This window comes from Chrysochloris asiatica, unplaced genomic scaffold, assembly GCF_000296735.1.
Source record: "Chrysochloris asiatica unplaced genomic scaffold, ChrAsi1.0 scaffold00058, whole genome shotgun sequence".
In the NCBI taxonomy this organism is placed as follows: Eukaryota; Metazoa; Chordata; class Mammalia; order Afrosoricida; family Chrysochloridae; genus Chrysochloris; species Chrysochloris asiatica.
Genome location: NW_006408576.1, coordinates 1329329 through 1342173, shown reverse-complemented (window position 1 = coordinate 1342173; position 12845 = coordinate 1329329). Strand labels below are relative to the sequence as shown.

General features: G+C 34.4%; 1 pseudogene; it reads right to left on the bottom strand.

Moving 5' to 3' along the window:
- Positions 1-12252: 12252 nt before the first annotated feature.
- Positions 12253-12845, bottom strand: part of LOC102838719 — a 10063-nt pseudogene continuing 9470 nt past the window's right edge.

Here is a 12845-nt window from a genome sequence, read left to right as displayed (position 1 = left end):
ACTGAATGTCACTATTTAGATGTTTATCTTCTTTTTAACATGAAACTGGCACTTACTACCTTTCTCTCACTTTTGCTGTTGTTGTTGAGTCCCTACAACTCATAGGGACCCTTTATAGGGTTTCTGAGGAGTGACTGGTGAATGTGAACCTGTGACCTTTCAGCTTAAACTGACCTTGCAGTCCAGTGCTTATCCTACAACATCACACATCACTTTTTAGTGTCCTTTTTATTTTTGCTCTTGGTTTGTTCCTATCTTTATAACCACTTGTTTTTAGGTTTTGTTTTGTTTTGTTTTATGACTGTGTCTTCTTTCATTACCTATTCCTTAATGTTGATGCTTCTTAGAAATCAAAGGCTTTTTTATCACTTTCTTTCTCTACACATGGTTGGTGATAGTCTTAACTCCCATGATGGCATTTTTCATCTGAAAATTCAATATGACAACTTTGATTTTTAAAAACTGATCTCCAGATTAAAATATCTCTTAAAATATAGGACTCTGTGTACATTAGAGTTAGAATTTTCCAAACCACTCAACATGTTCTCCATGTTTATAAAAAAAATTAACCTTTCTCTTCATCAAAATTTTCTTTTTCTAGTTCATTATCTCAACAAAAAGCATCACTCTATACCCAGAAACAGATGGAATTTTCTTTCACTTATCCAGTGTTCTCTCTCTTCTTGTCTAATGGATTCTCAAATTCATTTGAGTCTAACTTTTAAGCATTATTAGATTTAATCAGTTTTCTTTTTCTACATTTATCCACATGTGCCTATGTTGATCTAGATCTGTAATTGGATGGCTGCAGTTTTCTCTATAGTCTTTCCTTACAGTGCAGACAAAACTTAGATTTGATTATCGCAATCCAAAGTTTAAAGCAACTTAATATCTTCTTGATACCATCAACATTGAGTCCAAACTCCTCAACACAAATGATAAAGGCTTCCTTTACTGACCCTAACTTTCCTCTTAGGCTATATTCTACTTACCACTTTCCTTTATTTGACTCTCTAGCCACACTCAACATCATTGAGTTCCTGAGATAGATAATATTCTCTCTCACATCCAAATACATAGCTGTGTAGATTTTTTTTTGGTCTAGATTGTTGTTGCTCTTCAATTCATGCATTTACAACTTTAGTCCCACTTTAGACTGTTTTAGGAAAGCATTCTTAACACTTCACCTAAAATATGCTTCTGAGCATCCTGTGCTTCTAGAATAGTATTTCTCACCCAACATTTTCATTATTTTTCTTTTTGACTCACTGAAGCTAGGAAGTATGTATATTCAAAGGGGTAGGAAATATGCATCTTTTAAGGGTATGTGAACTGTGTATCTTTGTCATTATTATCTACATAACTTAATATATAAGTGAGTCTAGTAGAATTTTTCTTCATTGGTTGTGATGACCTGTTAGAACTGGTCCTGGTGGATGGCAGTTTATGTAATAGACACAACTGTGTAGCTCAATAAACACATCAGGTAACTTGAGGTTGTGTCTCTCTAAGAGCCTGAGATGAGTGTGCTATGATTGAGTTTAACTTAAATATAAATGAGAACTCATTTGTATTAGGCTCAGAAATGGACTAAGAATCTAAGTTTACTAAAAACAAGCTGAAATAACATTACAAAGTCAACAGTAGAATCCTAACAAACAATGACTTCTCTGTAGCAGCTGGGACAAACCATTACTCATTTCCAGTGGGTAGAAATCCAAACTCCTTTCAATTGAAGCACTTTGTACACCTTGGGGAGGGGTGAAAATGTGACCAGGAATCAGTCACATATCAAGCAGCAACATCCTAAGAACTTGCAAGAAATTTTCAGTAATGGATGCTTTCTTCAATAAGTACAGATCATTTCCCATTGCCATACTCTAATCATACATCCTTTGTCCTTGTAAATAATGTGTAAGTAAGAATAATTAACCTGTATTTTTATTATTTTAATTGATTTTTGGATAAAGAAATACGTGATCGATCATATTTTTGTTTTTGTTTCATAGGTGAACCTAACAACTTGACTCATATTTCATTCATGTAATTTAAAATATTCATGTATTTTGATATTTTGTATTATATTAATTCAATGTTGACTCCAGTTGTTTGTGGATTAATGTGGACTTGAATAATTAAATTCTACCTCTATGAATAATAGTGATAATAGTTTTTCTCTGCTCCCTTGCTCTCCTTCTCCTCCTGTTTCATCTCCTTCCTCTTACGTATCCTCTTATTTCTTACACTTTAACACAACCTTTTTAAGACTTGGCCTTAAAGTATTCCACATATGACTAGATGTCATGAAATAAATTTGAATATTTTATTTGAAATGTGTTTTACTTTTTATTTAAAACACTGCTTGACATATATTTAATTCTCTGTAAATATTTCATATTATTATAAATATTTCCAGATTCAGAGCCAGAATTTATCCTATCAATTTGCAATGCAATATTTCAGCACACTCAGCCTTTTTCATAGTTTCTCCTTTTCTGTTTCCTCTTAAAGAAGGATATAATCCAATAGTTAGATAGAAATAGAGCTGAGTTATCCCATATGTAGCAATCAAGAATAGTATATATTATTAAAATATCTTGTCAAGTAAGTGCTTCTCCTAAACAATAATCTTGATGGAAGAAAATGTCCTTTACAAAATCTGAATTTGTCTAGAATTTGCTTGTGTATTCTAAAATGGTGAGCTAAGTTTCAATGAAAACAGGCATGGTTACTTACATAACTGGGGTTGAATCAGGATAAGAAACCTGAAAGAATGCTGAAACCATAGGGATGCTGAAGAAGCATGTATGGCAACTTTCCTTTGGAACGCAAATGTCTAATTATGAGCAATTGCAGAATATTTTGGAACTAAATGTAGGAGAAGAGATAATAATATGACTGTGGCACTTAAATGTGATATTTTTTAATATAAAATTTGAAAGACTCAAAGCCTTGAGATGGCAAAATATAATGTAGGAAGCAAATGACTGTGTTTGACAAAACACTTGTTGCATTATACTTTTGCTGTGAAACATGATTTTTACATAACATTATCTAAATTATATTTGATAAAATTTCAAGTTTTAAAAAATGATTTATATTTATTTTAAGACAATTGATTTTCTTAAACAACAAATCAATTGTTAATCAATATTCTTATTTTTCTGTTAAAGTATAAATTAAGAATTAGTATTTATTAAATGTTTTTAACAACAACAAAAAATAATTGTTAATGGAACAGAAAAGATACTCTATTTTCTTACTTACCTATGTTGATGGAAAATTTATCTGCCTTTACAAAAGAAAGAAAGAAAGGAAGAGAAAAATAAAAATGGAAGGAAGATAGGAAGGAATCACATTTGAATCACAGAAGCGTTATGATGGAGATAATAAAGTGTACTGACCTGACATTTGAATAAAATTCTTAATGTTAAGCTCACAAGTATATGTACATAAATTAATCTAGTTTACAAATGAAAATTATTGAGAAAAAATGTCTGAAATGTGTCCTAAGTCTTTTCACAGTGAATATAAATTTGAATTACTTGTGCTTTCACATTAGCAGCATGATCATTATTTTACTTATTTATTGAGAATTTTACACCAAACATTGTGGATAAGAAATGAATTTCAATGAAGCATATTTCCAATGGATAAACAGATATAAGTGTAAGTAAAAAAAAAAAAAAAAATGCTACAAAATCAGAGAAACCTTTATTAGACAATGATATCAAATTATGAAGCTATTGTTTCTCAACATATCCTCTTTATAGGTTTATGCACATCTGAAGGTGGTGTTTCTACCTCTCTTACCTTTCCTTGAAGAACATGGCACTCTTTATTTAGTACTACATCAAAATGGCAGTTTGGGTATTCTCAAGGGACACAATATTTCTCTTTAATGTTCTTTCAGTTTGGGAAACAAAATGAAGTATGAAGGGGCAAGATCAGAGCTGTAGGGTATATGGGACAAAGTCTGTCAAGAAAATTATTTTAGGACAGTCTTTGTTCTCCTTTAAGAATGAGCAGTTGCATTGTCTTTATGTGAGTGGGAGTATCAGTACAATTTTTCCTAGCCTTTTACTTACCAATGCAGTTTTCTATTTTCTTAAAACTTCTTTATAATATGCCCTTGTGATCATCCTATATCTATTAAGAAAATCTATCAAGATTACTCCTTTTAATCTCCCCTAAAACATTCACTATAACCTTCAAAGCTGATCTCTGTGTCTTGATTCGATCTGGCCCAGCAGATCCCATCACAAGACAAATTTGATTGGATCTTTTTTTAGACTGCACAGTAAGGAGACTAGAGTACGTGCATTATTGAGAGAACTTTTCTGTAGCCATTCAGTGGTGGTAGATGCTTCATTTTGTTTAAAATATTTAGGTAGGAATAAATCTGCACAAGTACTAACTGAACTCGGTTTGCTGTGCTTTTTGGCTCACATTCATATGTAAACAAGTTGACATAGCATAATTCATTCAAAATTACAGTATAAAAAACTTAGAAAAATGAAATGGTAAATACACTGAGAGCTTATTGAGCCATTACTTAATTTAGAAATATCATTTGGAAAAAAAATAAACATTAAACAAATAGAAGTTTTTGCTAAGCAGAAAAGGCACAAGAGCATAATCAGAGATAAACACATATATTTCATATGTGTGGTCGGGTTGTGCCTGTACTAAAAATATTAGCAAGAGACAGATGCAAAGTTCTAACTTTTATTTCTTTCTTTCTTTGGTTTTTAATGAAATTTGACTTAATTAATTAAACAAGTCTACCACTCCTCTATTAGTTTGTCATGGTCTGTGTGCTGCTGTGATGCTGAAAGTTATGTCATGGGTATTTTAAATACCAGCAGGGTAACTAGTGGTGGACAGGTTTTACCTGAACTTCCAAAATAAGGCAGACTAGGAGAAAGGAGAGGCAGACCATTTCTGAATGATTAGCCACTAAAACCTTTATGAATAGCAGTGAAACATTTTATGATATAGTGACTGAAAATGATCCTCCCCCCCCCACCTGCCCCCAGGCTGGAAAGCACTCAAAATCCAACAGGGAAAGAGCGGCCTCCTCATAGTAAAGTTATACATATGGAGCAAAGTTTTTGTGACATTCATTTTCTGATGGAGTAACACTGAAAATGAGAATAGAGTCCTGGTGTGGCACTGCAGACCAGCTAGACTGCAAGGTTAGTTTGAACCACAAGGTCAGTGGTTCAAGTTCACCAGCCACTCCTCAGAAAACCTATACAGGGTCTCTATGAGTTGGAACCAACTCGACAGCATGTAACAACAACAACAACCAATCAAAATGAGAATAGTTGCAAACATTCATTAATAATTAGACTATGGACTGTATGAATCTGGAAAAATTTGCAAATTGTCAAAAAATGAAATGGAATATATAAAGATTGATACCATAAGCGTTAGTGAGTTGAAAAGGGTAGATATTGACCATTATGAATGAGAGAGTCATATGGTTTACTATGCCAGAAATGACAAATTGAAGGGAATGGTGTTCACATTCATCATCAAAAAGAACATTTCAAAATCTATTTTGAGTTGCAATCTGTCTGTGGTTGCATAATAGAGATGACCCAATGGAATAGGGAAATCATCAAACAGTATCATTAATACCACATGGAAGTAAAATTTTGTTGAAGATAATTAAAAAATGGCTTCAGCAGTATATTGACTGGGAACTTCCAGAAACTCAAGCTTTAATCAGAAGAGAACATGTAATAAGGAACATCATTATTGGCATTAGATAGATTTTGACTGAAAAACAGTGATGCTGTGTATAACTTCCACACACACCAACAAAATGGACAAAATATTGATAACTCAGGAAGTATCAAAGAGGATGGAAAGTATACACAGCATCACTGTACCAGAAATAGTTGAATATGGTTGACCACTTAAAGATATAGTATATGATCAAGAACCAATGGTATTGAAGGATAAAGGTCAAGTTGCACTTGAGGATATTGACAAAAGGCTCTAGAAATTGGCAGAATACAAATTGAAATCTTTAAAAAAACTAATGCAGCACTGGAAGCACTCATTCATCTATGCAAAAAAATTGTAAGAACACAATCCGGCCAGCTATCAGATCCATAAGTGTGCTCATTCCAAAAAAAAAGATGATTCAATGGAATGTCGAAATCATCAAACAGTATCATAATATCACATGGAAATAAACTTTTGCTGAAGATAATTAAACAATGGCTTCAACAGTACATTGACAGGGAACTTCCAGAAATTCAAGAATCAGAAGAGAACATAAAATAAGGAATATTAATAAGGAATACTATTGTTGGTGTTCGATGGATTTTGGCTAAAAGCAGAATACCAGAAAGACGTTTATTTGTACTTTATTGTCTATTCAAAGACTTTCAACTGTGTGGGTCATGAAAAGCTTTGGATAACATTGTGAAGAATGAGTATTCCTTAACACTTAATTGTGCTCATGAGGACCCTGTGCATAGAATATGAGGCAGTCATTTGAACAGAACAAGGGGAAACTGAATGGTTTAAAAGCAATGAAGGTATGCCTCAAGCTTGTATCTTTTCACCATATTTTTTCAATTTGTTTGCTGAATAAATAATACAAGAAGCTGTAATGTATGAAGAGGAACATGACGTAAGGAATGGAAGAAGACTCATTAACAACCTGCCATATGCAGATGATACAATCTTGCTTGCTGGGAGCAAAGAGGGCTTAAAATATGCACTGATGAAGATCAAAGATTGCAGCCTTCAGTATAGATTCCACTTCCTGTTTATATCTATCTATCTATCTATCTATCTATATCTATCTATATCTATCTATCTATCTATCTATCTATCTATCTATCTATCTATCTAGATAGATAGATAGATAGATAGATATAGATATATATACATCCTCACAATGTGACCAATGAGTAACAAACATCATGATGATGGAGAAAAGACTTAAGTTGTCAAATACTTAATTTTGCATGGATTCAGAATGGGCAAGAGAACAAAATTTGCCAAAGCAATCCCGTAACTGGACACAGACCATGGCTCTAAAGAAAACTAAGGGAGGTAACTTGAGTCATACCCTCTAGTAAAATAGAGGCATTCTTAATTCTACCTTAATCCTAACTCCTTGTTGTTGTCAGTTGTCATCAAGTCAGCTTACATAAATAGAGACCCCATGCACAACTGAAAGAAACACTGTCTGGTGCTGCACCATCATCACAGTTGTTGCATTTAAGCCCATTACTGCTGTCATGTGCATCTCATGGAAGATCTCCTTCTTCAAAGATCTTCCACTTCATCAAGTATGATATTCTCCCCCAGTGATTGATCCCTCCTGATAACAAGTCTGACGCATGACAGATAAAACTTGCCAACCTGGCTTCTAAGGAGCATTCTTGCTGTACATTTTCCAACACAGATTTATTTGTTCTTCTGGAAGTCTGTGGTACTTTCAATATTCTTCTACAACACCTTAAGTAAAATGCTTTAATTCCATTACAACCTTTCTTATTAATTTTTCAACTTTTGCCTGCTATTGAAAATATCATGGCTTGATTCATGTGCGCCTGAGTCCTCAAACTGACATATTTTCTCTTGAAAACTTTAAAGAGGTCTTGTGTGGCAGATTTTCCTAATGCAATACATCATTTGATATCCTGATTTCAGCTTCCATGAGTGTTGATTGTGAATCCATGCAAAATGCAGTGTTTGACAACTTCAGTCTTTTCTCAATTAATCTTCAAAATTTGGCATAAATTTCTGATAGTTATCTGTCAATGTATTATTGCAACTGTTTTTTAATTACCTCCTGCAAAATTTCCCATGTATGTGACAATGATATTCTTCAATCATTTCTGCATTCTGTTGGGTCACCATTTTTTGGAATGGGCACAAATATGGATCTCTTTCAATAAGTTGGCCAAGCAGATGTCTTCTAAATTTCTTGAAAATTTGCAAATTGCATTCAGACAATTAATAGAGCATTGTTTTGTTGTTGTTGTTGTTTTTTGTCAATGCCTCCAGTGCAGCTATAATTTATTCCCTAAGGAATAATTATATTCCTTATATAGTCCTTATTCCTTATATTCCTTATATATTCCTAAATACAATTTATCCCCTCAGGAATATTCTACCCCTAGAAATGTCTGACTACTGACCATTCCTTTTTGGCATAGTGATTCTGTGTATACCTTCCATCTTCTTTTGATGCTTTCTGCATCATTCAAGATATTGCTTATAGAATCCTTCAACATTACAAGTTGAGGTGTGAGTTTTTCTTAAGTTCATTTACCTTGAGAAATGATGAGTGTGTTCTTCCCTTTTTGTTTTCTGAGTCCAGAAAACTGCACATTGCATATAATACTTAACTTTGACTTTTCGAGCTGTCCTTTGAAATTTTCTGTTCAGCTCTTTTGCTCCCTCATTTCTTCCATTTGTTTTAGCATCCCTATGCCAGATAACATATTTCAGAGTCTCTTCTGAGTTCCATTTCGGACTTTGTGTTGATTTTTATATTTTTAATGACCTTTTGCTTTCTTCCTGTATGGTGTTCTTGATGTCATCCCAGTTCTCGCGTCATTGGTCATTAAGTGTCTAATGCATCAAATCTGTTCTTGAGATGACCTCCAGATTCAGGTGGGGTATGTTAAAGATCATATTTTTGGCACTCTGGACTTGTTTTGATTTTCGTCATCTTCAGCCTGAACTTGCAGATAAGCAATTGATGAGCTGTTCCATAGTCTTTCCCTGACCTTGTTTTGCTGGTGATATTGATTTTTTTTACCACCTCTTCCTATTTAGTCATTTCATTCCTATGTATTCCATCTTGTGATGTCCATGGGTATAGTCACCTTTTATGTTTAAAAATGTATTTGTAATGAATAAGTTACTGGTCTTGCAAAATTCTAGCATGTGATCTCCAGCATCATTTATATCTTGAAGACCATATTTTCCAACTTTTTTCCCAATCTTCACATTCCAGACACCAAAAATTACAAATTCATCTTTATTGCATGTTTGGGCAATTTCATACTGAAAAAGTTGTTAGAATTCTTCAGTCACTGGCTTTAATGATTGGTGTGTAAATTTGAAATATAGTGATATTAACTATTCTTCCTTGTAGGCATATGGATGTTATCCTGTCACAGACAAATTTGTACTTCAAGATACATCTTAAAATCTACTTTTTGATGATGAATGCTGTGTTATTCTGGAATTTGTCATTTCTAGTAAATAAACCATATTATTATTGGATTCAAAATTGTCAATACCAGTCCATTTCTGCTCAGTAATGCCTAGGATATCAATCTCTATGTAGTCCATTTCATTTCTGGCAACTTCAAATTTTCCTATATTAATACTTCTTTTGTTCCATGTTCTGATTATTAATGGATATTTGCAGCTGTTTCTCCTCATTTTGAGTTGTACAACATCAGCATATGAAGACCCATTCTCATCATCATGGTCAACTCTAATGTGAGAAGGCAGCTCTTGCACAGTTGTATTTTGAGTGTGTCTAATCTAAAGAGTTCCTTTTTTGGCACTATACCTGAAAATATTCTGGTTCTATTTATAGTGTTTTCATCCTCTAAAAGTATATCTGACAATGTTCTACTGCCACTCATAAGGGCATTGGTTAAATAATTGGTTAAATTAAAAATTACATTATTGGTTAAATAAATAATCTACCTCTCCTCCTGGTCTTATTCTGAAAGCTATGATAAAACCTGTCCACCTGTAGTTAACTTGCTAGTGTTAAAAATAAGAGTGGCATTGTTTTCAACACCACAACAATCTGCAAGCCACTGCAGTGTGACAAGCTGGCAGATGCGTGTAGTAATCCTTACCCCTTGTTGTTGTTGTTAAGTGCCATCAAGTCGATTCTGACCCATAGTGACCCCGTATAGGGTTTCCAAGGAGCAGCTGGTAAGCTTGAGCCACCGACCTTGCAGTTCAAATACCTTTGCAGTGTGATGCATTAGCCCACAGTGCCTACCAAGACTCCAATCCTTACCCCTTAGCCCCACCTTATCCTTACTCCCTGTTGTTGTTGTTGCTAAGTGCTATAAAGTTGATTCCAAATCATAGCAACCCTATATAGGGTTTCCAAGGAGCAACTGGTGAGTTTGAACTGCCGACCTTGCAGTTCAAACAACGTTGCAGTCCAGTGCTTATGCAATATCAGGACCACTTGTTGTTATTGTTAAGTGCTGTCAAATAGATTCTGACCCATAGTGACCCTGTATAGGGTTTTCAAGGAGCAGGTGGTAAGTTTGAACCACTGATTTTGCAGTTCAAACAACTTTGCAGTCTGATGCACTAGACCAAGGCACCAAACCTGGACCCCTTAGTTCCACTTTATTCTATAGTTCCACCTTAATTTTGTAACTCACTTCAAAATGGGCCAGTAATCACAAGCATGTTGTTATTAAGGACTGTAAAGGCAGTGCTGACTCATTGTGACCCTGTATAAGGTTTCCGAGGAGTGGCTGGAGAATTTAAACCACCAACCTTTAGAACAGTAGTCCAGTGTTTATCCTACAGCTCCAGACCAGCGTTCCTAATCACAGGCACGGAGACTAGGATTTACAGCACATCGCAGAATGGAACCATATGGCTAGCAGGGTTATGTTGTTGTTATTGCTATCGAATCAGTTCTGACTCACAGTGACCCTTGTGGTTCAAACCAACCTTGTGATCCAGTGCTCATCCTACAGCACCACACTAGACCTCCTAGAAAAACTATAGCTGTTCTGAAACAGCATACAGTACGGATTGCACCTCAATGTAAAGAAAACGAAAATCCTCACAGCTGGGCTGAGTAATAATATCTTGACAAAAGAAAGATTTAAGTTGTTAAAGGTTTCAGTTTGTTTGGATCCACAATCAACGCTAATGGGGCAACTTTCAAGAATTCAAATGATGTATTGCATTAGGTAAACCTTCTGCAAAAGATCTCTATGCAGTGTTAAAGAGCAAAGATGCCACTTTGAAGACTAATGATACCCGATTCAATCCATGGTATTTTCAATTGCATCATATACATGTTAAGGTTGGACAATGAATAGGAAAGATCCTAGAAGAATCAATGCATTTGAATTATGTCATTGGCAAAGAATATTGAAAGTTCATAGACTGTCAGAAGAACAAACAAATCTGTATTGGAAGAAATAGAGCCTGAAAGTTCCTTATAAGAAAGGATACAGATACTTCATCTCTCACATTTTGAATATGCTGTCAGAAATAAACGGTTCCTAGAGAAGGAAATCATGCTTGATATTGGACAAAATCAGTAAAAGAAAGGAAGACTTCAAGCAAGATGGATTGACAAAATGATAGCAACAATGATTTCAAATGTAACAACAACTGTGATAATGGCACAAGATATGGAATTGTTTTGTTTTGACTTGCATAGGGTTGCTATAAATTGGAGTTAACTTGATGGAACCTAACAACAACAACAAATGAACAAGTGGAGGTGATTTAGGTAAGAAGCTGAAACAATCATATTCTCTAAGTACACTAAATTCAGAAGTATACCTTCAACGTGAATTCACTTTTCAAGGGAAGAGACTGAATAGTTCATGCTCATATTCCTGAAACTGAGGGACTAAAGAATCTGAGATGATAAGAATCATAGTTAACAGATGTCTATTACAAATTGATTCATTTATGAATGCAAATTTAGTGAGTAAATTAGGTCTTCCTTTAGGTCTCAGGAAGGATGCTAGATTATGAAACACAGAAAGGAACATCACTATGACCCTCACCCTTACAGAGCTGAAAATAAACATAAAGGTATGTGTATCTATTTACATACAATGATAGATGTTACAATTTAGCAACTATCAAAGAGAGTTAGATTAAATAGTCAGGAATTTAAACTGAAGTGGAGAGTTCTGGTGTGGCACAGTAGGAAAAGCTCTAGACTGCTACCCATAAAATCTGAGAGTTAAACCCACCATCTGCACTTTGGAAAATACACAGGATTGTTATCAGTTAGAACTGACTCCATGGCACTTAAAACCAGGGTTAAATCAACACCCTGGTGCTGCAGTCATTTAGTGCTCAGGTGCTAACCAAAATGTCAGTGGTTCAAACACACCAGTCTGTCTGTAAGAAACTGCAGAAGTCTGTTTCTATAAAGATTATATTCTTGAAAGTCCTCTGAGGCAATTCTATGTTGTTTCTATGAGTTACGATTGGATATGTGTCTTTCTTTCACCCTTTTCCTCTTCAGAGCCAGTAGAGAGTTTCACAGATGAGATAATAATAATGATAGCATTTATGAAAAATAAACAGGTTAGCCTAGTTAAAAAAGAAAAAAAAAAAAGTGGAAGAAGAGAAAGACAATGAAGAAGGAAGATTAGCCTAGAAACAGGGAAGATGAAACATTTGCAAAGATTTAAAAAATGAGAGATTTAAAAACAGAGAAAAATGGATACATTCTAAAAACTGAAATCATTCAGTAATTACAGCATGGTATAAGTAGGGAAAATATGAGGTGATAAACAATATTTCTTAGTTGATAAAAATTCCCAAAAATATATGTATTATATATGAATAAATTCACTATTATCTAGAGTGACTGATTATGCAGGATATTTTGCTCCCCTTATGGATTTATTGGAGTCCTGGTGTGGTTGTTATTGTTGTGTTAAGTGCTGTGGAGTCTATTCCAAACCATACCAACCCTGTATAGGGTTTCCGAGGAGCAGCTGGTGAGCTTGAAGTGTGGTGCTATGGGTTAATGTGCCAGACTGCAAAGCCATTTGAACTGCGAGGTTGGCAGTTCAAGCTCACCAGTTATTCCTTGGAAACCCTATACA